This window comes from Chrysochloris asiatica, unplaced genomic scaffold (assembly GCF_000296735.1).
Source record: "Chrysochloris asiatica unplaced genomic scaffold, ChrAsi1.0 scaffold00318, whole genome shotgun sequence".
Classification (NCBI taxonomy): domain Eukaryota; kingdom Metazoa; phylum Chordata; class Mammalia; order Afrosoricida; family Chrysochloridae; genus Chrysochloris; species Chrysochloris asiatica.
Genome location: NW_006408836.1, coordinates 779,561 through 807,309, shown reverse-complemented (window position 1 = coordinate 807,309; position 27,749 = coordinate 779,561).

Genomic DNA, 27,749 nt, shown 5'->3' with positions numbered 1-27,749 from the left:
TCACCTATTCATGTGTGTTCAGGAACCCCTAACTTACAGATTTATTAAGATTAAGTGAAATGATTTATGTTAAGTGGCACTTTAGTTTGGCAAATAGAAATCCTGTGAAAAATACTGATTCCCTGTCTTTTCAAACAGTAGCCAGAGAACATTTATGTTCTTTATTCCGTTTTTCCTACCATCTCCTCAGCCTATCTATTGGGCACTGAGGATTGAAACACTCAGAGTTATATATGGAAGTAAGATGGAACAGGTTGGTGGGGAGAGATATTAAAAGCAAAGGAAATAGGGAAGAGCAAAGAGCAAAGAGAGAAAAGGCAGAATATCAGGGAAGCCATGATTAAACCATGATAACCCACCCACTCACCACTCATCTGTCAGTTTGTCCTACTGTTTTGACTTGCATGTTGCTGTGACACTGGAACCTATGCCATCAGTATATAATGTGTTTTGGCCATTTGAGAAAGATCAGTTGACTCTTTACTGATGAATTTACTACTGGGTTCTTAGTTTTCTTCCATTGATTTATGTGTTTTTCATTGTACCTGTAATAGGCTGTTTTGACTACTATGACTGTCTAGTAGGACTTGAGATTGGGAAATGAGAGGTCTTTTTTAGTAATGATTTGCTTAGATGGGATCTCTTTCCTTTCCTTACAAAGTTGGTGATTAATTTTTCCATCAATTCAAAGAATGATATTAGAATCTGGATTGGGATGGTGTTATAGATATAGATAGGTTTGTATAGTACTGATATTTTCACAATGCATTCTTATTCATGAGCATGATATATTCTTCCTTTTATGTAGGTCTCTTGAGCTACTATATCCATAAGTATCGGTTAAGTTCATAATATTGTAGCAATTTGCGCTTGTTTGCTTTATTAAAATTTTTTCTTTATCTTCCTCTAGTTGAGTTCTGATCATCAAGCTTTCAAAGCTAGGTTGAATGGGTTAGATTTATTCTGTATTTCATCTTGTCTACGATTTGTTGTAACCGAGTACCACCTGGATGGGCACTCCATTTCAAGTCTCAGCTGTAGCAGCTGGGACGAGTTAATCCCCATCTCTCTGAGCACTGATGTTGGGGGCTCAGCCATCAGTACACCACCCTCGGTGCTCAAGCGGCAAAAGAAGAGGTGTGTTGCTCTGTCCCCCATCACGGAGAACAGTGTCAGCCTCTCCTTCCTGGACAACTGCAACAACCTCACTCCCAAGAGCACGCCCGTCAAGATCTTGCCCTTATCCCCATCTCAGTTTCTGAACTTCTGGACCAAACAGGACACACTGGATCTAGAGAGCCCCTCGTTAACATCCACCCCTGTGTGCAGCTAGAAGGTGGTGGTCACCATGCTCCTGCACCGGGACAAGACACCTCTGCACCAGAAACATGCTGCGTTTGTATATTGTGGTGACTTGTATAGTTGGAAAATATGACTTACTGCTTCTGAAATTTTTCATTTGGCTAATGTTGCCCTTTTGATCTTGAATGTTTGACCATTCTATGGTGTATGTACTTCACTAGTGTTGTTGTCCCTGCTATGAACCTATCTTATGCTTGGCTGAAAATTAAGCCATGGAGTGAGTTCAGTTCCAGACCTCAAGCATGACCAAAAACAATAGTCTTGGTGTTCCACCAATCTCTATTTGACCAGTAAATCTTGTCTTTTTATGATTTTGAGTTTTGCCCCACATTTTTCACATTCTATCCAGGATCTTCTAACGTGATATCTTTCAGAACAGTTGGTAGTGGTAAAAAGGTACCATCTAGTTCTTTTGGTCTGTTCATGTGAACTATTTGTTTCCAAGCATCTTGAATTTTTATCATTCTTCTTTCTTCCAGACACAGTTTCACCTTAGATGGACATTCATGAGTTTTTAAGATCCTATTCACTACTCACTAAATTAGGACATAGAATATTATCTTTGTTAACTATGTTATGCCAATTGATTATGGTGTGCCTGAAACTATGGTTGAGTCCTTACGCCCCAAAATTCATTCTCTCAAAGTGTTTGGTAATGTCTAAGAAGTTTGTATAATTTTCCCCACTGCATGCTCCAGTAATGGCACTGGTGTGGAACTGTAGGATAAACTCTGACTTCTAACCACATTAACCGCAGGGTCAGCTGTTCAAAACCATTAGCTGCTCTTGGAAACACTATACAGAGTTGCCATGAGTTGGAACGGACTCAGCAGCACACAACAATAACAACAATACTATATCACAGTCATGAATATCTTTGCAGCAAAGGTAAATATCCATGTACAAATATCCTGTCAAATCTTTATATACTTGTGAGTACACTGCCACTTTTCCTTCCATACCCATTCAGACTCAATATTTATCTATGTGTCTATCGGTGTTGTTGTTATTTACTGTCGAGTTGGTGCCGACCCAAAGCGATCCTGTATAGAGTTTCCAAGGAGTGATTGGTGAGTTTGAACTTCCGACCTGTGGTCCAGTGCCGTATTCTGCAGTGTAACACCAGGATTCCTGTATCTACCTGTATATCATTATTATTGCAGGATTGTGTATTTATCTCTGTTCTCTTTAACTCCTGCACTCCTCCCCATGTCTTTCCCTGACTTCATCATTCTTCTGCTAATTTCCCTTTTGTTGTATATTGCCTTCTCCATCACGCAAGTCAACTCATACCTATCCTCTAGTCCTGGTGTGGCTCTGTGGGCTAATGTGTCAGACTGCAAAGTCATTTGAACTGCAAGGTCAGTGGTTCAGACTCACCAGCTGGTCCTCGGAAACTCTATATGGGGTCTCTATGGGTTGGAACTGACTCGATGGCACTTCACAACAACAGCATCCTCTAGTCAGTGAATTACTTCCCATTTCCCCACTCCTGGTAACCATCTTTAAGTGTGAAAACCTTTTCTAGAGTTTTTACAATGCTGGTCTCACACAATATTTTTACTTTTGTGATTGACATCTTTCACTCAGCATAATGTTCTCTAAGTTCATCCATGCTAAAAAGTGTTTCACAGATTTGTTATTCTTTAGCATTGTGTAGTATTTCATTGTGTGTATGTACCAAAGTTTGTTTGTTCATTCTTCCATTGAAAGGAATTTTAGCTGTCTCCATCTTTTTGCTATTGTGAATATTGCTGCAATGAACATGGGTGTGCATGGATCTATTGATTTCACGGTTCTTATATATACTAAGTACAAGGGATTTCAGGTCATATGTTAATTCTGGTGTGGTGCTGTAGGATATGCACTGGACCACCAGGTCGGTTTGAACTGCAAGATCAGCAGTTCAAACTCACCAGTCACTCCTTGGAAACCCTAGACAAGGCCACTATGAATTGGAACCAACTCATCAGCACTTAACAACAAATGGTATTTCTATGTTTCTATTTCCAACTTTTTGAAGAAGCATCATAGTTTTTTCCACAGTGATTGTACATTTTACAGTCACACCAGTAGTGTTTGAGGTTTCCTATCTCTTGACACCCTCACCAGTGTTTGTTTTCTGTGGTTTATTTATTTATTTAAACTTTGACATTTGGAAACAGTCTACCTCTCCTTGTTCTGAGTCTGTCTTAGTCTGGAAGCTCAGTTGAAACCTACTCTGGGTGACCTGCTGGCATTCAAAATACTAGTGGTATAACCTCTGGCATCGCAGCAACACATAAGCCACCACAGTGTGACAAACTGAGAGCATTGTTATAAGTCATAATCAACTTGATTGCACATAACAACATCACCACCACAACCAACATGTTTTTGGTATGGGAGAGGATCAGGTAAATGCTACAGCCCCTAACCATTTCTCACAACTCATCAAGGGTCTGCTTGATTGTGTCTTCTTTCTCAGGTTCTCCCAGCACCCTACCCATTGTCTCACTTCAGAGCACTTGATCTCTCTTGGACCTTTTCCAGTCTTCATTTCTGTGCCTCATTCCCTAAGAGAACTATTCTCTGCTGGGTGAAAGATGTCTGATTTGATGGCCTACTTAGGCTTTCCGAGTTGCAGCATTGTCAGCATTTGTAAGTGGGGTGATTTCAGGAAAGGACTGGGGTTGGAACTCACAGGTAGGCTCTGAATACACCACTTTTTCCTAGATCATTGCTGATGTTTTTATATGTATTTCATTCTTCTTAAGGAGGGAAGTGTGTTGAGAAAACACCTTGATAAATCTCAAGGATGTAAAAAGTTAGAAATGACAGGAGCCTGAAAAACAATGTTGTTGTTTAAATGCTGTCAAGTCGGTTTTGACTCAGAGGGCTTCCAAGGAGCAACTGGTGGGTTTGAACTACCAACTTTGTAGTTATTAGTCCAATGTGTATCCCAAAGTGCCACAACAGGATGCCATGCAAATCACAACAACATATGGCTAAACTACTTTGCATGAAGAAATAGTTTTTAAATTATTTTTTGTTTGTTTTAGAGACTGGGAGAGATGGAGAAAAAAGAAAAGGAGGAGGCAAGTAAAAACCTTAAATAATATTATGAAGTTGGGCACTCTGTTAGGATGATGGACCAGTGGAAAATTTCCTTGCAAAAGTCAGAAAAAGGAGCAATTTAAAAGGGAGAGGTTTTGAAATTGCACCTCTCTTTCCCCTAATATTTAGAAAAGAATAAAATCCCAAATAATTTGTGTGAGTATATCATGCTAAGGATATTTTCACATCAAGATAGCATAGAATAGAAGTAGCGTTCTTGGGGATGGAGTCTTTAAGCAAAGTGAACCTATGCTTGGATTGTTGTTAAATTGAGTCAGATCTAACTCATAGTGACTCTGTATAGGGTTTCCAAGGAAAGGCATGTGAGTTTGAACCACTGATGTTGTAGTTAGTAGTCCAGTGCTTATCCTATAGTGACTGACCAAGACTTCAGGTCTGGATGAGTTCCAAGGAATTCACAGATAACTGGGATCGACTTTGTACTATCCCAGAGTAAATAACTCAGGGGTTAAACCAGTCTTGTGCTCCTCACACAGAGATTAGATTTACTAGTTGTTTCTGATGTATACATATATTTTATTTAAATAAAGTTCTCTGGTTGAATGTGTATTTCTGTATATGTGTATGTGTGTCTGAAAAACCACTGAACCTTAATCTATGCTCAAGTGTTTCCTGCCAAGAGGACACTAATGAACTATAAGAAATCATCTGATGATGAGTGTAAACAAATGGTATGAGCTTCTAGAGGACAGAGACTATGCTCCAGCAATTAGCATCATGCTTTGCAAATAGTTATTCTTGTTGTTGTTAAGTAGTGTTGACTCAGTTCCAATTCATAGGTAGGTTATAATTCCCAACCTTCTTGTTAGCAGTCTAGTGTTTATCCTACAGCACCACACCAGGACTCATGGCAAATAATTGAAGTTGCTGTGAAGTGCTGTCAAGTTGGTTCTGACTTATAGTGGCCCTGTATAGGACTTCTGAGGAGCATCTGGCAGATTTGAACTGCTAACCTTGTGGTTAGAAGCCCACTGCATGGAGTACCACATCAGAACTCCAGGGCAAATAGTAGAGGTGCCCAATTAATACTCACTGAATAAAATAAAATTCTTTTAAGACAGTGTCTTGTGATACCATACAGACATCTGTGTTCTTGACCAACTGGTAAGGTCTTTACCCTCGATCTTGTATATGTCTCATATATCTTATGTTCCATTAGGTAGAAATCTCATCTGGCACTGAGTCTGATTGTAATACAACCTCAGTAGAAAATGAAATATTTGCACTCATCTCTGCTCATTAGCGAGTGAAGAAAATCTCCCTCCTGCTGGTTTTAATGATGTTTATGAGTGCTGTATTAATACTTGGCCTTGGGTTTCTATTTTATAATGGTATGCAAGAGAAACCAAGATTCAAAAGACAGCTAAGCATCTTAACATTTTTTCCCCCATCGAGCCCATTCCAACCATGCCTCAATCCCTGTATACCAGAGCCCTGTTGTTCCTAGGTTGTGCATACATCATTATCTACCTCTGTCTACTTAGCCCATGCAAACCTGTCTAATTGTTTTCCCATCAGCCTTGTTCTTCCATTCCCTTCCCCCTTGGTGTATATTTCTCCCCTCCCCAGCACCCAAACTATCCTGTGTCTGTGCTCCTCCTTCCCCTTTCTTCCTGACCCCACCCCTTCATCCCCATAACCAACAAAGAATTCCACGCCCCCCTACTCCCCCTTTTAGTCTGGGTTCTTTTTCTTAGTCTTTTACAATTGTGGTCCTATGCAGTATGTACCTTACTTCTCCAACTGATATCTCTGTTTTGGACACTTTAAAGAGGTCTTGTGCTGCAGATTTGCCTAATGCAACACTTCACTTGATTTCTTGGCTGATGCTACCATAAGTGTTGATTGTGAATCCACACAAAATGAAGTCTTTGATAACTTCAGTCTTTACTTCATTTATCATGATGTTATTTATTGGTCCAGTGGTGAAGATTTTTGTTTTCTTTACATTGAGGTATAACTCATACTGAAGGCTATGACATTTGTTCTTCATCAGTATTTTAGGTCTTCTTGGCTTTCCGCAAGCAAACATGTATCATCTGCATATCACAGGTTGTTAATGAGTATCCCTCCAATCCTGATGCCATGTTCTTCACAGAATTCAGCTGCTTTGTGTGTTTTTTTTTGCTCAGCATACAGATTGAATAATTATGCTAAAAGGATACTAACCTGGTACACACTTTTTCTAATTTTAAACTATTCAATATCCCTTTGCTCTGTTCCAACAACTGCCTCTTGTTCTATGCACAAGTTTATCATGAGAAAAATTAAATGTAATAGAATAGCTGTTCTTCACAAATCCATAATTTGCTATGATCTACATAGTAGAAAGCCTTCGCATAGTCAATAAAGCAAAAGTAAACATCTTTTTTATATTCTCTACTTTCAGTCAAGACCCGTTTGATGTTAACTATGATAGCCCTAGCTCCATGTTCTCTTCTGACTCTGTTTTGAATTTCGGACACTTCTATTTTGATGTACTGTTGTTAACCATTTTTGAATTATCTTCAGAAAAAGTTTATTTGCATGTGATATTAATATTATTGTTAGATGATTTCTGCACTTAGTTAGGTTACTTCTCTTTAAATGGACACAAATAAGGATCTCTTCCAATCAATTGGCCTTCGAAATTTCTTGGCATAGATGAGTGGATGTCTCCAGTTTGTTGAAGTATTTCAATTTGTATTCCATCAGTTCCTGGAATCTTGGTTTTTGTCAATACCTTCAGTACAGTTTGGGCTTTTTACTGCAATACAATTGGTTCTTGATCACATGGTGCCTCTTCTAATGGTTGAACATTGACCATATCCTTTTTTTGGTAAGTTTTTATTGTGAACTGAGTGACAGTGTATATGGGAGAATATCAGCTTTACACCTTCATTTCATTGTAATGATTACCATCTCCTCCATGCATCATCATTCAACAGTATTTCCTTCCATTCCCTGCTTTATGGGGGTAATGGGTGGGATGTACACAGAAACACTCAGGAATATATAATAAATTAAACAACCAAAGGGCACATTCTGCAAGCCTGCCTCCTGGCCACCAACACCCAATCCCTCTCTTTCCATGAGTCCAGAGTTCTCAGCTACTCCCTCTCTCCATGTCCTCATCTCTGTCTCCATCTCTGGTGTTGCTGCTTCTCTGGATAGGGTCCCCCACTCTATTTGGGCTCTTCTTTCTTGATGGTACTAGGGTCCTCTGTTTCTGTATGTATGATTAACTATTCCCCCATTTTTATTACAAAACTTCTACCTTTACAGTTGTACCAATTACTATTAGTAATGATAACACTCACTATTGAATCATAAGAATCTTATCCCCATTTCTTTTTGCCAGACCCAACTAGACTATTCCGTAGGGACTCTACCTTTGCCTGCATACTATTAAACTAAACTCCCTCTTGAAAACTTCTAAGCCAATCATTTCATGCCTTTATTGGCCCCTCATTTTAGGTAGCCAGTGCTTAAGATATCCGTGCCTATCTACCCTGTATACAGAGGAGATAAGATTGATACTTGATGTGAAGACTCCTTCCCTCTAAGTTGGTATTTTGAGCTACTGCATCCATAAGTGTAAGACAAGTTCATTAAATTGTAGCAATTTACATTCATTTTCTTTATCATTTTTTTTTAACTTCCTCTAGTTGAGTTCTGATTATCAAACCATCGAGGCTAGGTCAAATGGGTACTAACTGCAAGTTTGGGTATTCTTGTATGTCTCCCTTCACTTCATGTTAGCTGAATACTTCACTCTCATCTCTAGTCCTCCGTGGTAATGTCCTTGTTCCCAGGCTCACGAATCCCCAGGTTTCACTTTAACCAGCCCCTCCTCTTTCTCTCATCTTCAGGTCAATGGGAGTCTATGGAGCGTGGGTGAACTCAGCTCATTTCTTCATTGCTGCCTTTCCCCCTCTTCCACTCACCAGCTGACCAACATGGTCACCAGCAAACTTACATGCCTACTCATGTGTTCCCTTTGTGTTTCAGTCATGGAGGGGGTTTTATTCTGAAGGGACATGATTACTTGCTTTGATAGCTCTTTGGCAAACAACTTGCTTGTTAAGTCTTCCTATCCAGGAGCTTGATACATCCTTCCACTTTTGTAAGTCTCTTTTAGTTTCTTGTAGTAATGTTTTGTAGTTTTCTTTGTGTAGGTTCTTTTTTCTCTGGTTACCTTTATTCCTAAATATTTCATTCTTTGGGTGGCTATTGTAAATGTGGTATTGCATTCCTAATTTCTTTTTCACCACTGTCATTATTAGTATAGAAGAATCCAATTGATTTTTGTATGTTGGTCTTGTATCCCACCATTTTGATAAATCTTTCAATGAGGTCCAATAGTTTTTTGTGTTTTCTTTTGCTGAGTCATTGGAATTTTCTATGTATAGGATAATATCATATGCAAATGGAGATTTACTTCCTCTTTGCCAATTTGTTGTTGTTAAGTGCTGTGAGTTGATTTTGACCCATAGTGACCCTTTATAGGGTTTCCAAGGAGCAGCTGGTGAGCTTGAACTGCTGACCTTGCAATTCAAACGGCTTTGAAGTCTGGCGTGTTAACCCACAGCGCCACACCAGGAATCCAAAAACCCTCAACAAAGGAGGAATTGAAGGGAAATTTCTCAACATAAATAAGAACATGTATACAAAACCAACAACTAACATCATTCTCAATGGAGAGAAACAGAACGCCTTCCCCTTGTGAACAGGTACCAGACAAGGATGCCCTTTATCACCACTCTTATTCAATATTGTTTTGAAAGTTTTGTTGTTTTTGTTAGGTGCTGAGTCGGTACCGACTCATAGTGACTTTATGCACAGCAGAACGAAACAATGTCCAATCCTGGGCCAACCTCACTACTGTTGCCACCCTTGAGTCCATCAATGCTACCACCTGGCCAATCCATCTCATTGGGGGTCTTCCTCTTTTTCTCTGACCCTCCATCTTACCAAACATGATATCCTTCTCCAGCGACTGTTCCCTCCTGACAATATGTCCAAAGTATGAGAGACGAAGTTTGGCCATCTTGGCCTCTAAGGAGCACTCTGGCTGCACTTCTTCCAAAACAGATCTATCGGTTCTTTTGGCAGCCCATGGGATTTTTAGTGTTCTCCTCCAACACCATAACTCAAAGGCATCCATTCTTCTATGGTCGTTCTTATTCACTGTCTAGCTTTCGCATGCATATGAGGTTATTGAAAATACCATGGTTTGGGTCAGGCACACCTTAGTTCTCAAGCTGACATCTTTGCTCTTCAATACTTTAAAAGGTTCCTGTGCAGCAGATTTGCCCAATGCAACACGTCATCTGATCTCTTGACTGCTGCTTCCTTGAGTGTTGATAGTTGATCCAAGAAGAATGAAGTCCTTGACAACTTCAATCTTTTCTCCATTGATAAGAATGTTGTTTATTGGTCCAGTGGTGAGGATTTTTGTTTTCTTTATATTGAGATGTAATCCATACCAAAGGCTGTGCTCTTTGATCTTCATCAGTAAATGTTTTAAGTCTTCTTCATTTTCAGTAAGCAAGGTTGTATCATCTGCATATCGCAGGTTGCTAATTAGTCTTCCTCCGATCCTGATGCCACGTTTTCTTCAAAGAACTTAGCTTCTTGGATTATTTGCTCAGCATACAGGTTGAATAAGTATGGTGAAAGAATACAACCTTGTTGCACACCTTTCTTAATTTTAAAGCATTCAGTGTTCCCATGTTCTGTTCGAATAACTGCCTCTTGGTCCAGGTACAGATTTCTCATGAGCACAATTAAGTGTTCCAGAATACTCATACTTTGCAATGTTATCCATAGCTTGTCGTATACACACAATCAAAAAGCCTTTGCATAGTCAATAAAGCATAGGTAAACATCTTTCTGATATTCTCTACTTTCAGCCAAGATCCATCGGACATCAGCAATGATATCTCTTGTTCCACGGCCTCTTCTGAATCTGGTTTGAATATCTGGAAGTTCTCTGTCAATGTATGATTGTAGCCATTTCTGTATTACCTTTAGTAAAACTTTACTCGCTTGAGATATCAAAGAGATTGTCTGATGATTTCCACATTCCATTGGGTCACCTCTCTTTGGAATGGGCACAAATATGTATCTCTTCCAATCAATCGGCCAGATAGTTGCCTTCCAAATTTCTTAGCAGAGATGAGTGAGTGCCTCCTGTGCCACCTCACTTTCTTGAAAATTTCAATTTTTATTCCATGAATTCCTGGTGCGTTGTTCTTTGCCAATTCCTTCAATGCACCTTGGACTTCATCCTTAAGTATCATTGGCTCTTGATCATATGCTACCTCTTGAAATGGTTGAACATCAATCTTTTCCTTTTGGTACAGTGACTCTGTGTATTCCTTCCATCTTCTCTTGATGTTTTCTGCATCATTCAATAATTAGCCCCTAGAATCTTTCACTAACAAAAGTCGAGGCTTGAATTTTTTCTTCAGTTCCCTAGCTTGAGAAATGCTGAACATGTTCTTCCTTTTTGGTTTCTGATTCCAGATCTTTGCACAAAATATAATATTTGGCTTTATCTTCTCGAGCTAATCTTTGAAATTTTCTGTTCAGCTCTAGGACCTCCTCATTTCTTCCATTTGCTTTAGCATCTCAATGCTGGGGAGCAAGTTTCAGCGTCTCTTCTGACATCCCTTTTGACCTTTTCCTTCTTAATGACTTTTTGCTCTCTTCATGTATGACATTCTTGATGTCTTCCCACAATTCTTCTGGTCTTCGGTCTTTAGTGTTTAATGTATCAAATCTGTTCTTTAGATGATCTCTAAATTCAGGTGGGATATATTCAAGGTCATATTTTGGCTCTTGTGAACTTGTTTTCATTTTCTTCAGCTTCAGTTTGAATTTGCATATCAGTAATTGATGGTCTCTTCCACAGTCTGCCCCTGGCCTTGTTTTCACTGATGATATGGAGCTTTTCCATCTTTTCTTTCCATTGAGAGATCCGAGTTTAATCTGACTTGTTTGCCTTTGTATGTAACACTTCTGTTTTCCCTAGATGCTTTCAGGAATGTCTCATTATCTTTGATTTCGGAGAGCTTAATTATGATATGTCTCAGTGATTTTCTTTTGGGGTCTATCCTTTCTGAGGTTCATTGACCTGAAGTGCACAATTAAGTGTTCTGGAATACTCATACTTCACAATGTTGTCCATACCTTGTCATGATCCACACAATCAAAAGCTTTTGTGTAGGCAATAAAACACAAGTGAACATCTCTCTGATATTCTCTGCTTTCAGCCAAGATCTATTGGACTTCAGCAATAATATCCCTCATTCCACGGCCTCTTCTGAATCTGGTTTGAATATCTGGAAGTTCTCTGTCAATGTATGCTTGCAGCTATTTCTGTATTACCTTTAATAAAACTTTACTTGCATGGGATATCAAAGAGATTGTCTGATGATTTCCGCATTCCACTGGGTCACCTCTCTTTGGAATGGGCACAAATATGGATCTCTTCTAATCAGTTGGCCAGATAGTTGTCTTCTAAATTTCTTGGCACATATGAGTGAGTGCCTTCTGTGCCACCTCACTTTCTTGAAAGGTTTCAATTTTTATTCCATCAATTCTTGGTGCCTTGTTCTTTGCCAATTCTTCAATGCACCTTGGACTTCCTTCTTCAGTATCATTGGCTCTTCATCCTATAATACTTCTTGAGATGGTTGAACATTAACCATTTCTCTTTGGTACAGTGACTGTGTATTCCTTGCATCTTCTCTTGATTCTTTCTACATCATTCAATAATTTGCCCAGAGACTCTTTCAATAGCAAAGTTGAAGCTTGAATATTTTCTTCAGTTCCCCCAGCTTGAGAAATGCTGAGAGTGTTCTTCCCTTTTGGTTTTCAGATTCCAGATCTTTACACATTTTGTTGTAATGTTTAGCTGTATCTTCTTGAGCTGATCTTTGAAAATTTCTGTTCAGCTGTTGGATCTCTTAATTTCTTCCATTTTCTTTAGCATTTCTTCACTGGAGAGAAAGTGTCAGTGGCTCTTTTGACATCCATTATGACCTTTTCCTTCTTTCTTGTCTTAATGACTTTTTGCTCTTTTCACATATGATGTTCTTGATGTCATCCCACAATTCTTCTGGTCTTCGGTCTTTAGTGTTTAATGTATCAAATCTGTTCTTCAGATGATCTCTAAATTCAGGTGGGATATATTCAAGGTCATATTTTTGTTCTCGTGGACTTGTTTTCATTTTCTTCAGTTTCAGTTTGAATTTGCATATCAGCAATTGATGGTCTGTTCCACAATATGCCCCTGGCCTTGTTTTGACTGATGATATGGAGCTTTCCATCATCTCTTTCTGCAGGTGTAGTCAATTTGATTTCTATATATTCTATCTGATGGTGTCCATATGTATAATCATTTCTTATGCTTTCTTAAGAAGGTATTTGAAATGAACAAATCACTGATTTTGCAGAATTCTATCATGTGATCTCCAGCATTATTTCTGTCACCCAGACCATATTTTCCAACTACTGATTCTTCCTCTTTACTCCCAAACAGTGCATTCCAATCTCCAGTAAAGATCAATACATCTTGATTACATGTTTGATCAATTTCAGATTGAAGAAGTTGGTAGAATTCTTCTATTTCATCCTCACTGGTTTTAGTAGTTGCTGTATAAATTTGAATAATAGTGGTATTAACTGGGCTTCGCTGTAGGCACATGGATATTATCCTATCACAGACAGCCTTGTACCTCATGACTGATCTGAATATGTTCTTTTTGACAATGAATGCAACAACAGTCCTCTTCAATTTGTTATTTCTGGCATAGTAAACTATGTGGTCATCAGATTCAAAATGGGCAATACCAGTCCATTTCAGTTCACTAATGCCTAAGATATCAATGTTTATGCATTCCATTTCCATTTTGACCACTTCCAATTTTCCCAGATTCATACTTCGTAAGTTCCATGTTCTGATTTTCAATGGATGTTTATATCTGTTTCTCTTCATTTCGAGTTGTGCTCCATCAGCAAATGAAGGTCCCATGGGCTTCTCTTCCACAGGCTTTACTCTAGTCATGTCATCATGGTCTACTCTACTCTGAGGAGGCAGCTCTTCCCCAGTCACATTTAGAGTGACTTCTAATCTGAGGAGCTTATTTTCCAGTACTATATTTGAAATCGTTTTTCTGCTATTCATAAGATTTCCATGACTAAATATTTGGGCGTTGTTCATCACTCCTTTTTCCTAGTCTGTCTTCATCTGGAAGCTCATCTAAAACCTGTCCACCATGGGTGACCCTACTGGTAATTAAAATACTGGTGGCATAGCTTTCAAAATCACAGCAACTCACAAGCCACGACAGTACTACTACAAACTGTCAGATGAGTGGTGGTTGACTTAATTAGATTGTTAATTTGTAAGATTTTATTTTAAATTAATGAAAAAAGACAAACTTCTCATTGCTGTCCTGCAGAGAAAGCTATGCATATTGAACAGGTATGTCACTTACAGAAACCCTAGAAACTTTCATCTGTGTGTGTCTGTGAGGTGGATATGCTACCAATCTTTATCTACTTTATGTGACTCATATTTATTTAAACAAAATGCATTTTGTCTGCACTTGGAATTAATTAACAAACCAATAGAAGACAAGCTTGCCATTAGTTATTCTATGAAAAGTGCTATTAATGCTTAAATGTAGGCTCCCAAGCACCTTATAAAGTTTTCTTGCTTCGGACATCTGTATAACCTGATCTCTCATTTTGTTCAGGTGTTTGCTAAAATGTCAATCACATATAAGACGATGTCTTTGAGAACTTAATCTTATAAAGCATCTCTCATCATTCTCTAACCATAATTTATTTTTTACTTCACTTATCTTTCTCTCAGATATTACAAATTATTACCAATTATTATCATTATCATCATACTCATGAAATATGAGAACGATTGGATTTTATCTCTTATCTTTAGTATTACATTGATATTCTAACAGTTTCTGGTACATAATGATATTTAATACCTATTGTCAAATAAACAAATGAATTTGCTAAGACTGTTGGTAGATTAATTCAGGACTTAAAATTCAGGTACAATTTTGACTCTTGGCTATGTTTTTTTCCAGAGCTATACAACTATGAGTGAGCCAACTAACTCTTTGAGTTTTAGTTTCAACACCTACAAAATTAGAATAACAAATTTTATCTTGCAAGGGTATTTTGACATTCAAATGAAGTAGAATATGTGAAAATGTTTTATACACATCTTATAAACAATATGCATTTAAATATATTTCATGTTTTTCCTCACAACTAATATTATAATGAAATGTGCAAAGACTGGGAGTTAGTTAATCAAAATGGAAGAATATGCTCAGCATTTTTCAAACTGAAAAAATTGAAGAAACAATTCAAACCTAGATTTGAAATATTGAAGGATTCAATACTGAATATTGAATGATGCAGAAAGCATCAAAAGAAGATGGAAGGAATACGCAGACTCACTATAACAAAAAGAAATGGTCAATGTCGAACCATTTAAAGAGGTAGCATCTGATCAAGAACCAATAGTACAGAAGGAAGAGATCCAAGCTGCACGGAAGGTATTGGTGATAAACAAGGCTCCAGGAATTGATGGAATACAAACTGAAATCTGAGTAACTGATGCAGCACCATAAGGACTCACTATGCCAAGATACATGAAAGATGGCTACTTGACCATCTGGATTGGAAGAGATCCATATTTGTATCTATTCCAAAGAGAGGTGACCCAACAGAATGTGGAAATAAAAAAATAATGTCATTAAGATCACATGCAAGTAAAATTTCCCTAAAGATAACTCAAATGTCTGCAATAAAACATCACCAGGGAATTACCAGAAACTCAAGATGGATTCAGAAGAGGGCATGGAATGAGGGATACTACTGCTGTGGTCAGATACATCTTGGTTGAAAGCAGAGAATACCAAAAGATGTTTACTTGTGTTTTATTGACTTTGCAAAGACTTTTGACTGTGTGAAGAATGTGTGAAAAATGGATATTCCAGAACATTTGATTGTGCTTATGAGGAACCTGTACCTAGACCAAAAGGCAGTGGTTTCAATAGACCAAAGGGATACTGGATGATTTAAAGTCAGAAAAGGTGTGTGCCAGGGCTGTATTCTTTAACCATATTTATTCAATCCATATGCTGAGCAAAAAATCCAAGAAACTGGATTATTTGAAGAAAACAGTGGCATCAGGATTGGAGGAAGACTCCATAACCTGCAATATACAGATGATACTACCTTGCTTGCTAAAAATGAAGAGGACTTAAAATGCTTACTGATGAAGATCAAAGTCTCTGGTATGGGTTGTACCTCAATGTAAAGAAAACAAAAATCCTCGCCATTAAATAGAACTTAATGGACCAATAGGACCAATAAATAACTTCAGTATAAATGGAGAAAAGAATGAAATTATCAAACCTTCATTTGGTTTGGATCCACTATCAACACTCATGGAAGCAGCAGTCAAGAAGTCAAACAATGTACTGCATAAGATAAATCTGCTACAGAAGACCTCTTTAAAGTGTACAAGAATGAAGATATCAGTTTGAGGACTAAAGTGCACCTGACTCAAGCCATGGTATTTTCAATAGCCTCATATACTTGTGGAAGTTGGACAATGAATAAGGAAGGCAATAGAAGAATTGTTGCATTTGAGTTATGGTGTTGGAGAATATTGAAGCAGGTTTGTGTTAGAAGAGGTGCAGTCAGAATGCTCCTTGAAGGCAAAGATAGTGAGACTTTGTCTCTCGTACTGTACGCATTAATCATGAAGGACCAGGCTCTGGAGAAGAGCTTGGTAAAGTGGAACATCAGAGAAAAATAGGAAGATCACCCAATGAGATGGATTGACACCATAACAGTAACAATAGGTTCAGAACCCACAACAATTGTGAGGATGGAATAAGTCTGGACAGTGCTTTGTTCTGTTGTGCAGAGGGTCTCTATGAGTAGGAACCAACTCAACAACACTTAATAACAGCAACAGTAAGTTTGGAAAATATGATAGTCCTTTCCATGTTTAACAGTTAGCTAGTTTACATATCACTTAAATTTTGTTTTGTAGTCCTAGAAAACATAGGTAGATTGTACCGAAGTCTTATAATTTTGACTATTTGAATGTGACTTTGTTGTTTTACTCAAGTATTCATGGAGCCTAACTGTTACCTCAAAATTGTCAGCATACACAGAATGACTTTATTCTATAGTTTTCTTTCTGAGGACATTTCTAGTAGGTATAATAGTGAGGAATTATAGAACAATTTTGCCTGACAACAGAAATAAAATGGATATGTGGCAAGCAAAGGTAAAAATGGGTTAGTTTCATTGGAGTTGTTTTTAAACATTTATCTTGAAATAATGTATCATATCAGAAATAACTTAAATATCAAATAACAGTATACCAATTAAATGTTAGTGGAATGCAGTGGCTCCATATGATAAGCTCTAGACTTTGAACCACAAGGTTGGTAGTTGGAGCCTACCAGTTAGTTGCTGTGCAGGAGAAAGATGAGGCTTTCTAAAATTTACAAAAATTCAAAGTATCGGAAACCCTACACAGAGTAAGTATGAGTTGGAAACGACTCAACAGAAAAATAAACATTCTATCTCCCGGTTTGGAGTCTTACTGGTGACTCTGAACATTACCAATGACCCCAACTGGCCCAGCTTTTTGTCCCTCTACTCTTAGCGGCCTTTCATTCTGTCCACAAACAGAATAAAAGGAGTCTGACTGAAAACAACCTCGGATCAACTGTTGTGTTGGGAATTGTGTGGCTAAAACCTTTTGAAAAGTAGTGTCCCAATGAAATACTAGAAATTATTTACGTATGAATGAGCAACCCCCCTTCTAAAAACCTTAATATCCTTTTAGAAACTTCTAACTACTTTGTAACTGCATGACTTAACCTGGTGATAAAGCAGTTATTAAAAGTCTACCTTTCCCACCCCCAAAAAAATGTTAAGTGCTGACTCACAGCAACCCTATGTAGCATATCCGAGGAGCAGCTGGTAGGTTTGAACTGCCAACCTTGTGATTAGCAGCCAAGTGCTTATCCTACAGTGCCACAGCAGGAATCCACAAATTAAATAGATTATGATATATTCACAATAAGGAATACTATAATGTTAGTAAAAGGACATAGAAGAATATATAACTTCAATATGTTCATGACATGGTACTAATGAAAATTAAATAAATTCATATACTATGTATATATTTAATTATGCATGTTATTGTTGTTAAGTGTCGTTGAGTTGGTTCCAACCCAAAATGACCCTGTATAGGGTTTCTGAGGAGTGGCTGGTGAGCTTGAACCATCTACTGACCCTGCAGTTAAACCAACTTTGCAGTCCAGCTCATTAATCCATAGCACCATGCCAGGACTCCTTGATGATGTATATATGTGTGTATATATACGAGGAATCTTGAAAATGTTAGTGGGAAAATTCTACTATCTTTTAAATCCATGAGAATATATTCACAAGAACACATTCATGACACAGTATGAAATGAAAAAAAAATCGGTTCATATACTATGTATGTATTTGATTATATCTGCATGTGTGTATATATATGTGGGGGTTTGAAAAGTTAATAGAAAAGTTTCCATTATCTTTAATTCAATGTTTCCAAAAAGTTTCTGAAGTCCCATTGAATACGTGTGTATGTGTATATATTAAAAAATGTTCCTGGAAAATGGAATTAAAATATAATAGAATTTTAACATGAGCTTTTTGAAGCCTCCTCATACACACACAGAAAGCAGAAAGCCTTACCTTTCCCCTGTGAAACAGCTGGTAGGCTAATATCACTGACCCTGTGGTTTGCAGTGGAGCAGTAGTAAAAATATTCACAATAGTAAAAAGATGGAAGCAGTCTAAATGCCAAACAATGGAAGAATAGGAAAACAAGCTTTGGTACATACATACAATGGAATACTATGCTTCTCTGAATCTGCTTTGCCTGGTATTCTGTGGTATTGCTGAAGGCGAACCTCACTGCACCTCCACCCTAGCCACCATCAAGCCCTGCCTAGCCTCATCATACTATTATAAAAGAAGAACCAACTCTGGATTTCCTTGTGGGCAGTTGACAGGGGGCCACCATTCATCTGTCAGTTTGTCGTACTGTGGTGGCTTGTGATTCTGAAAGCTATGCCACCCGTATTTTAAATACCAGCAGGATCACCCATGGTGGAAAGTTTTCAGATGAGCTTCCAGACAAACACAGACTAAGAAGAAGGAGTGACAAACTACTTCCAAATATTTAGTCACTGAAAACCTTATGAATAGCAGAGAAACACTGTCAGATATAGTGCAGGAAAATGAGCCCCTCAGGTTGGAAGGCACTCAAAATGTGACTGGGGAAGAGCTGCCTCCTCAAAATAGAGTTGACTGTGATGACTCGAATGGAGTAAAGCCATGGGAAAAAAAAGCCCATGAGACCTTCATTTGCTGATGGGGCACAACTCAAAATGAAGAGAAACAGTTGTAAACATCCATTAATAATCAAAACATGGAATGTACGAAGTATGAATCTAGGAAAATTGGAAGTTGTCAAAACTGAAATGGAATGCATAAACATCGATATCTTAGGCATTAGTGAGCATTGATATCTTAGGAATTAGTGGTATTGGCCAGAAAACTTTTCCCAGACTAAAAGAAACATTCTTTGATGGTTGCCAGGGGTGGGAGGAGGGGAGAATAATTCATTGCCTAGATGATAGACACATGTTAGCTCGGGGGAAAAGAAGGGCAATATATAAGAAGGGGAAGACAATATATAAGAAGAGGAATGGTGGAAGAATAAAACTAAAGAAAGATGAAGACACAGGGAAGAATGTATGTGCTAAAAGGTATAGATTTAGATAGTGATATATACACAACCTTGGACCAACAGTGTTCTGTGGATAGATAACTGGATTGAGACACATACAAAATGGGTAAGGGAAGAAGAGTGGGAAAAAATGTATATCCCACAAATAAATTAGAGTTTGAAAGTGAAAAAAAAGAAACATTCTTTGATGGTTGCCAGAATGGAAAGGAAAGGAGAATAATTCACTGGCTAGAAAGCTGTTGTTCAGTGCCATTGAGTCGGTTCTGACTCATAATGATCCTATATAGGATTTTCAAGGAGTGGCTGCTAAGTCCAGTGCATTATCCTGCAGCACCACACAAGCAGAGAACATCAGAAAGATGTTTACCTGTGCTGTATTGACTATGCAAAGGCTTTCGATTGTGTGGATCATGACAAGCTACGGACAACATTGCAAAGTATGAGTATTCTGGAACACTTAATTGTGCTCATGAGGAATCTGTAGAAGGACCAAGAAGCAGTTGTTCGAACAGAACATGGGAACACTGAATGGTTTAAAATTAAGAAAGGTGTGTGACAAGGTTGTATTCTTTCACCATATTATTCAATCTGTATGCTGAGCAAATAATATGAGAAGCTGGGTTATATGAAGAAAAACATGGCATCAGGATTGGAGGAAGACTTATTAACAACCTGCAATATGCAGATGCTACAACCTTGCTTGCTGAAAATGAAGAAGACTTAAAATATTTACTGATGAAGATCAAAGACCACAGCATTCAGTATGGATTGCATCTCAATGTAAAGAAAACAAAAATCTTCACCACTGGACAAATAAACAACATTCTTATCAACGGAGAAAAGATTGAAGTTGTCAAGGACTTCACTGGATCAACTATCAACACTCATGGAAGCAACAGTCAAGAAATCAAACGACGTATTGAATTAGGCAAATCTGCTGCACAAGTCCTTTTTAAAGTGTTGAAGAGCAAAGATGTCAGCGTGAAGACTAAGGTAAGCCTGACCCAAGCTATGGTATTTTCAGTAGCCTCATATGCATGTGAAAGCTAGACTATGAATAAGGAAGACCATAGGAGAATTGATGCCTTTGAGTTACAGTGTTGAAGGAGAATATTGAAAGTGTCATGGGCTGCCAAAAGAACCAACAGATCTATATTGGAAGAAGCGCAGCTAGAGTGCTCCTTGGAGGCCAGGATGGTCAAACTTCATCTCTCATACTGTCATATTGTCATATTGTCAGGAGGGACCAGTTGCTGGAGAAGGATATCATGTTTAGTAAGGTGGAGGGTCAGAGAAAAAGAGGAAGACCCCCCAGGGAGATGGATTGTCAAAGTCACAGCATCAATGGATTCAAGTGTGGCAACAATAGTGAGGCTGGCCCAGGATCAAGCAGTGTTTCGTTCTGCTGTGCATAAGGTCACTATAAGTTGGTACCGATTTGATGGCACCTAACAACAACAACAACCACACATGTTAACTTGGTTGATGACAAGGGCATATACAAGAAGGGGTAGGGAAATATATAAGAAAAGGGAAGTTGGCAGAAGAATGACCAACATGGGTGAAGACCAGCGAAGTATATAAGGATTAAAGGAGATAGAGGTAAATAGTGATATATATACAACCTTTGGATAATGTTCTACAGAACAGAAACATGGATAGAGACATATGTCAAATGGCTATGGGAGGAACAGTGGATATATATACAACCAGAACTTGTCTGGAAGTTTGTTGGACTCTGGTGGCTTGCATGTTGCTGTGATTCTGGAAGCTATGCTATCAGTATTTTAAATACCAGCAGGGTCACCTATGGTGCACAGGATTCAACTGAGCTTCCAGACAAAGACAGACCAGGAAGAAGAAGAGACAGAGTACTTCTGAATATTTAGTCACTGAAAACTTTATGAATAGCAGTGGAACACTATCAGGACCAGAATATTAAATAGTAAAACACGATGAAGAGCACCAGGATGTTGTTAGATATAGTGCTGGAAGATGAGCCCCTCAGGGGGTAAGATACTCAAAATGTGATTGGGGAAAAGGTACCTCCTCAAGGTAGAGTTGATGTAATGTTGCGAATGGAGTGAACCCTTGGGACCTTAATTTGTTGATGGGGCAGTACTAAACTTGAAGAGAAACAACTATAAACAATCATTAATAACCAGTACATGAAATGTACAAAGTATGAATCTAGAAAAATTGGAAATTGTAAAAAATGAAATGGAATGCATAAATATCAATAGCCAAGGCATTAGTTATCTGAAATGGACTGGTATTGATAAATTTGAGCCTGAATAACACTTGGTTAACTCTTCTGGGAATGACAAATTGAAGAGGAATTGTGTCACATTCATCATCAAAAAGAACGTATCAAAATATCTCTTGAAGTACAAGGCTGTCTGTGATAGGATTCTACCACTTCTTCTTTCAGAAATTTATCAAACATGCAATCAGGATGTATAGATAATTATTGGCAATTGTGCAAGGTTGGAAACAAAGGAAGGATCAGTAGTGGGAAAATATGGCCTTGGTGATAGAAATGATGCTGGAGATTACATGATACAATTTTGCAAAACCAAAAGTGTCTTCATTGCAAATAACTTTTTTAGAAAACATGAACGTAAGCTATACACACAGAAATCAAATTGATTATATCTGTGGAAAGAGACGACAGAAAAGCTTCATATCATTAGCCAAAACAAGACCAGAGCAGACTGTGGAACACACCATTAATTGATCATAAGGAAATTCAGACTGACGTTGAAGAAAACGAAAACAAATCCCTGAGAGCCAAAATATGACCTTGAACATATCCCACCTGAATTTAGAGATCATCTGAAGAACAGATTTGATACCTTAAACATTAAAGACCAAAGACCAGATGAGTTGTGGGATGACATCAAGAACATCATACAGGAAGAAAGCAAAAAATCATGAAGACAAGAAAGAAGGAAAAACTAAAATGGATGTCAGAAGAGATTCTGAAACTGTCTTTCCAGCATAGAGATGTTAAAATAAATAAAAGCAATGAAGAGGTACAAGAGCTGAACGGAAAATTTCAAAGGTCAGCTCAAGAAGACAAAGTCAAATATTATAACAAAATGTGCAAAGATCTGGAGTTAGAAAAACAACAGGTAAGAATGCACTCAGCATTTCTCAAGCTGAGGGAACTGAATTAAAAATCCAAGCCTCAACTTGCGGTATTGAAGGATTCCATGTGCAAAATATTGAACGATACAGAATGCATCAAAAGAAGATGGAAAGAATACACAGAGTCACTGTACCAAAATAAATGGTGGCTGTTCAATCATGTTAAGAGGTAGCACATGATCAAGAGTCAATGATCCTGAAGGATGAAGTCCAAGGTGCATTGAAGGCATTTGAAAAGAGCAAGACACCAGAAGTTGATGGAATACAAATTTAAACCTTTCAACAAATTGATGTGGCATTGGAGGCAGTCCATCATCTATGTCAAGAAAATTGGCAAGGAGCTACCTGGCCAATTAACTACAATAAATTATTATTTGTGCTCATTCCAAAAAGAGGTGACCCCGTGGAATGAGGAAATCATTAGACAATATCACTGATATTTCATATGAGTAAAGTTTTACTAACAACAACAACAAAGTTTTACTAAAGATAATACAAAAACGGTTCAAACCATACACAGACAGAGAACTTTCAGAGGTTCAAGCCGAATTCAAAAGAGGATGTGGAATGAGGGATATCATTGCTGACGTCCAATGGATCTTGGCTGAAAGCAGAGATTGCCAGAAAGACGTTTACCTGTGCTTTATTGACTATGCAAAGGCTTTTGATTGTGTGGATCATGAAACTCTATGGACAACATTGCAAAGAATGAGAGTCTGGAATACTTAATTGTGCTCATGAGGAACTTCTACATAGACCAAGAGTTAGTTGTTCGAACAGAACAAGGGAACACCAAATGGCTTAAAATTAGGAAATGTGTGCACCAGGGTTGTAATCTTTCACCATACTTATTCAATCTGTATTCTAAACAAATGATCCGAGAAGCTGGATTATATGAAGAAAAACGTGGCATTAGGATTGGAGGAAGACTTATTAACATCCTATGATATGCAGATGATACAACCTTGCTTGCTTAAAATGAAGAATATTTAAAATCCTGATGAAGATCAGAGACCACAGCCTTCACTATGGGTTGCACCTCAATGTAAAGAAAAGAAGAATCCTCACCACTGGCTCAATTAACAACATCCATATAAATGGAGAAAAGATTGAAGTTGTCAAAGATTTCCTTTTGCTCTGATAAACCATCAGCACTTGTGGAAGTAGCAGTCAAAAAATCAAACGATGTATTGTATTAGGCAAATCTGCTATACAAGAGCAAAGATGTCTGTTTGAGTTCTAAGGTGTGTCTGACCTAAGCCATGGTATTGTCAATAATCTCTTATGAATGAAAAAAGTTGTACAGTGAAAAAGAAAGACCATAGGAGAATTGATACATTTGAGTAATAGTGTTGGAGGAGAATGTTTAAAGCACCATGGACTGCCAAAAGAACAAACTGATCTATGTTTGAAGAAGTACAGCCAGAATGCTCCTTATAAACCAGGATGGCCAGACTTTATCTCTCATACTTTGGACATATCAGGTGGGACCAGTCCCTGGAGAAGGATATCATGTTCGGTGAAGTGGAGGCTTGATAAAAAAAAGAGAAAGACCTCCCACCAACAAGATGGATTGGCAAAGGGCAGCAGCAATGGGCTTAGGTGTAGCAACAATTGTGTTTGGCCCAGGATTGTGCTGTTCCTCAGGAGAAAGATGAGGCTTTCTGCTCCTTTAAAGATTTACAGCCTCGGAAACCCTATACAGGGTCACTATGGGCTGGAACCGACTCCACTACACATAACATATATATACATATTAAGCCTTTGAGTATATTCTGACTCATAGAAACCCTGTAAAGGATTTCCAAGAAGTTGGTGGGAAGCTTGAACCACCCACGTTGTGCTTCAAACTGACCTTGCTATCCAGCACATTAACTAGTTCACAGCGTCATACCAGGACTCCATATATACAGATATTGTAGAGTTTGAAAGAGGATATTGTTATATGAGTATTTATCTTTACTGCAAACATAACTGTGAATATGATGGTGCATACAATGGGCAAAATGATGAAAACCTCTTTGATAGTACCAAACATTTTAAAGCAATGAGTAGCTGAGTTTGGGGACTCAGGACCTTAGTCTCAGGAGACACCATGGTCAATTGGCATAACATAACTCACAAAGTCAATGTTCTACATCCTACTTTGGTGAGTAGCATCTGGGATATTAAGAGCTCATGTATGGCCGTGTAAGGTGTAGCTATTGGTCTCTCCATATTTAGAAGAGTAAAGAGTGTTGAGAATTTAAGATACTTGAATTCAATTAGTCCAGTGGACTAACTGAACATGTAAACATCAGTATCCATTACTATGATACCAGAAGAACTATATGGTGCCCAGCTAGCACTACCCAGCTACTACTATCAAATTCTCTGAAATGGATCACATTAGAAGGTGCCCAGATAGAGAGGCAGGTTATTGAAAAAACACACACAAACACACAAAAAATCAAACCCAGGCTTATTTTTCAGAAAGAGACTGAAATAACCTGAGACTATGGCCCTCTTGGAAAGAACTCACCCTCATGAAACAACTCAACCAAGCAGTAGATAGTTTTATAAAGGGAACAACAGCGCTAGTAAGATATGCTCACTGTGAATGGTTGAATGGTCAACCACTCAAAATCAAAGGGGCAGCATATACCTAAGGACAAAGGTGAGAAGGGATGGGAATTGGAGCCACAGGGAGGAAGCATGATGACTGTAGTTCCATGGAGGAAATTGCAATTATTGATATGAAACAAAGTGTATATTTGTGGAATGTAAAACTGATGATATTGTCTGTAAACCTTCAGTCAACTCACAATAAAAAGTCAAAAAACAATTGTTTGTAATAAGCCTGCACATGTATGAACAGGAACCCTAGAACTACTACTTTTTTCATAAATATTAAACCTTTATTTACAAAATTGAATGTATTAGATAGGGTTTAATAAATCACTTTGATTTAATACAGAGAATTAAATTATTTAATACAGAGAATGCATAGTGGGTTATGCATTGGGCTGTTGTTAACTGCAAGATGCTCCACATGAGAAATATGTGGCCTTGGAAATCCTATAGAAGATCACTATAAGTTGGAAATGATTTGATGGCATATAGTCAGCCTGTCAGCCCAGACTGGGCCTTCAGAGTAACTTCCAGAACATCATCACAGAACTGACCTGCCAAGAGACCTATTACTTCTGCCTCAACCAGGAAGGTGAGAATCAGGAGGCCCCTATTGACTTTAAGAATATGTCTGGAGTTTCACTCTGGAAATCCAGAAGCTACCTGGACAGTCTCATACTACCATTTGACCTCCATGAATCTAATGACTGTCCACTGTTAACTCGCTGCAGTAAATCCCAAGGTCATCATAACCATGATTGCCAACAGTTTCAGCCAGAGTTAATGGAAAGATGGGCCCTTCTCATGTCTGCCTTCCAAATCTGACAAAAGTGCATTTAGTTGACAGAATCCAGTTGCTCTATAGGATAAAGACCTGGCAATCTGCTCCCATAAAGAGTGTTTCCTTGACTGTGCTGGGTCACATATGGTCAGTATGAGTCTGAATTGACTCAATGGCACCCAACAACAACAACAATTCACATACAGAAATCCTAGCTCCAGTGAGTTTAGAAAGTGTCTTTTCAGCTTTCCTAACCTCTGCAGTAAGACAGCACAACTAGAAGTTTAAATGGATGCTGAGTGCCACTCTACCAGCTTCATTGCTTGGAAATAGAAGTTATATGAGTTCAGACAGAACAAAAAAATTTTTTTTCTGAGTATGTCTGTTTGGTGATAGATAGAAACTAATCATTCAAGTTTATAAAACCACAGATTTAGTCTTCATGTTTTGTTGTTGTTGTGAAGAGCCGTTGAGTTGGTTCCAACCCATTGCGACCCTGTGTAGGGTTTCTGAGCAGCAGCTGGTGAGCTTGAACTGCCAACCTTGCAGTTCAAACAGCTTTTCAGTCTGTCACATTAACCCACAGTACCATACCAGGACTCCTGTCTTCATGTATATACCATTAAATGAGTTCACTCCAACCATGCATACATAAAATATAATACTAAATTGACTGAATTTGTCTTGCATTGTGAAACCTCAGAAGGTGTCTTTCTTTTGTAAAAAACATTAGATATTCTTTCCTTTTCTCTGCTTTCTGAACAGTGGCCTTTGATAGTACATGAGAGTATGCACCTGAAGTTAGATTGCACCATTAAGTACCATAAACACTAAAAAATATACATTCTGCTTAAGACACGCAAGAATGCATTATGTTTCTGGCATCACATACATTTAGAGTCTTAAAAAATAAAAGAGTAACTTTTTAAGGTGTTCCAGCAAAAATGAATTTAAATAAGCCATGTGTAGCACATTATTTAAGGAGCTCTGGCAGCGTAGTGATTACAAATCAGGCTGCAAATGGCAAGGTCAGCAGTTCAAAACTACCAGCTATTCCATGGGAGAAAGAAGAGGCTTCTTGCTCCCGTAAAGATTAACAGCCTCGGAAACCCTGTATAGGGTCACTATGAGTCGGAACCAACTCCACGGCACATAACCAACCAAGCAAGCACAGTATTTTTAGATATAACTACTATTGTTGAAAGTAAGATTCTTCTTTTGTAAAAATAGCTTTTATTGTGAATTGAGTGATAGTTTACATGGGATAACATTGGTTTTGTACTCATCCTATCGTATTTTTTGTTTCATTGCAATGATTACAATCCTTTCCATGCATCATTATTTAGCAGTATTTGCATCTATTTCCTTTGGTTTTATTATTATTATTATCAAAATACACAAAACCACTAAGAAATATATAATATATAATTAGACAACCAAAGAGCATGCTTTGGAATTCAGCCTCCCAGATGCCAGCACAAAGCCTTTCTCATTCCATAAGTCTAGAGTCCTCAGCTACTCTATCTCTCCACGCCATCACCTCTGCCTCCATGTCTGGTGTCACTGCTTCTCTGGTTAGGGTCCCACTTTCTACTCTTGCTCTTTTCCCTTGATGGTCCTAGGGTCCTCTGTTCTTGGAATGTATTATTAACCACTCCCTCCTTTATGTTATAAAACTTTTACCTTTATAGTTGTGACAATTGCAATTAGGTGTGGTAACAATTACTCACTATTGAATCAAAAGAATCCTATTCCCATTTCCTTTGACCAGACTCATCTAGAAACGATAAAATCTATTCAATGAGGATTCTACCTTCTCCCATACTCTCTGAAACGAAACTCCCTCTTGAAAACTTGTAAGCAAAC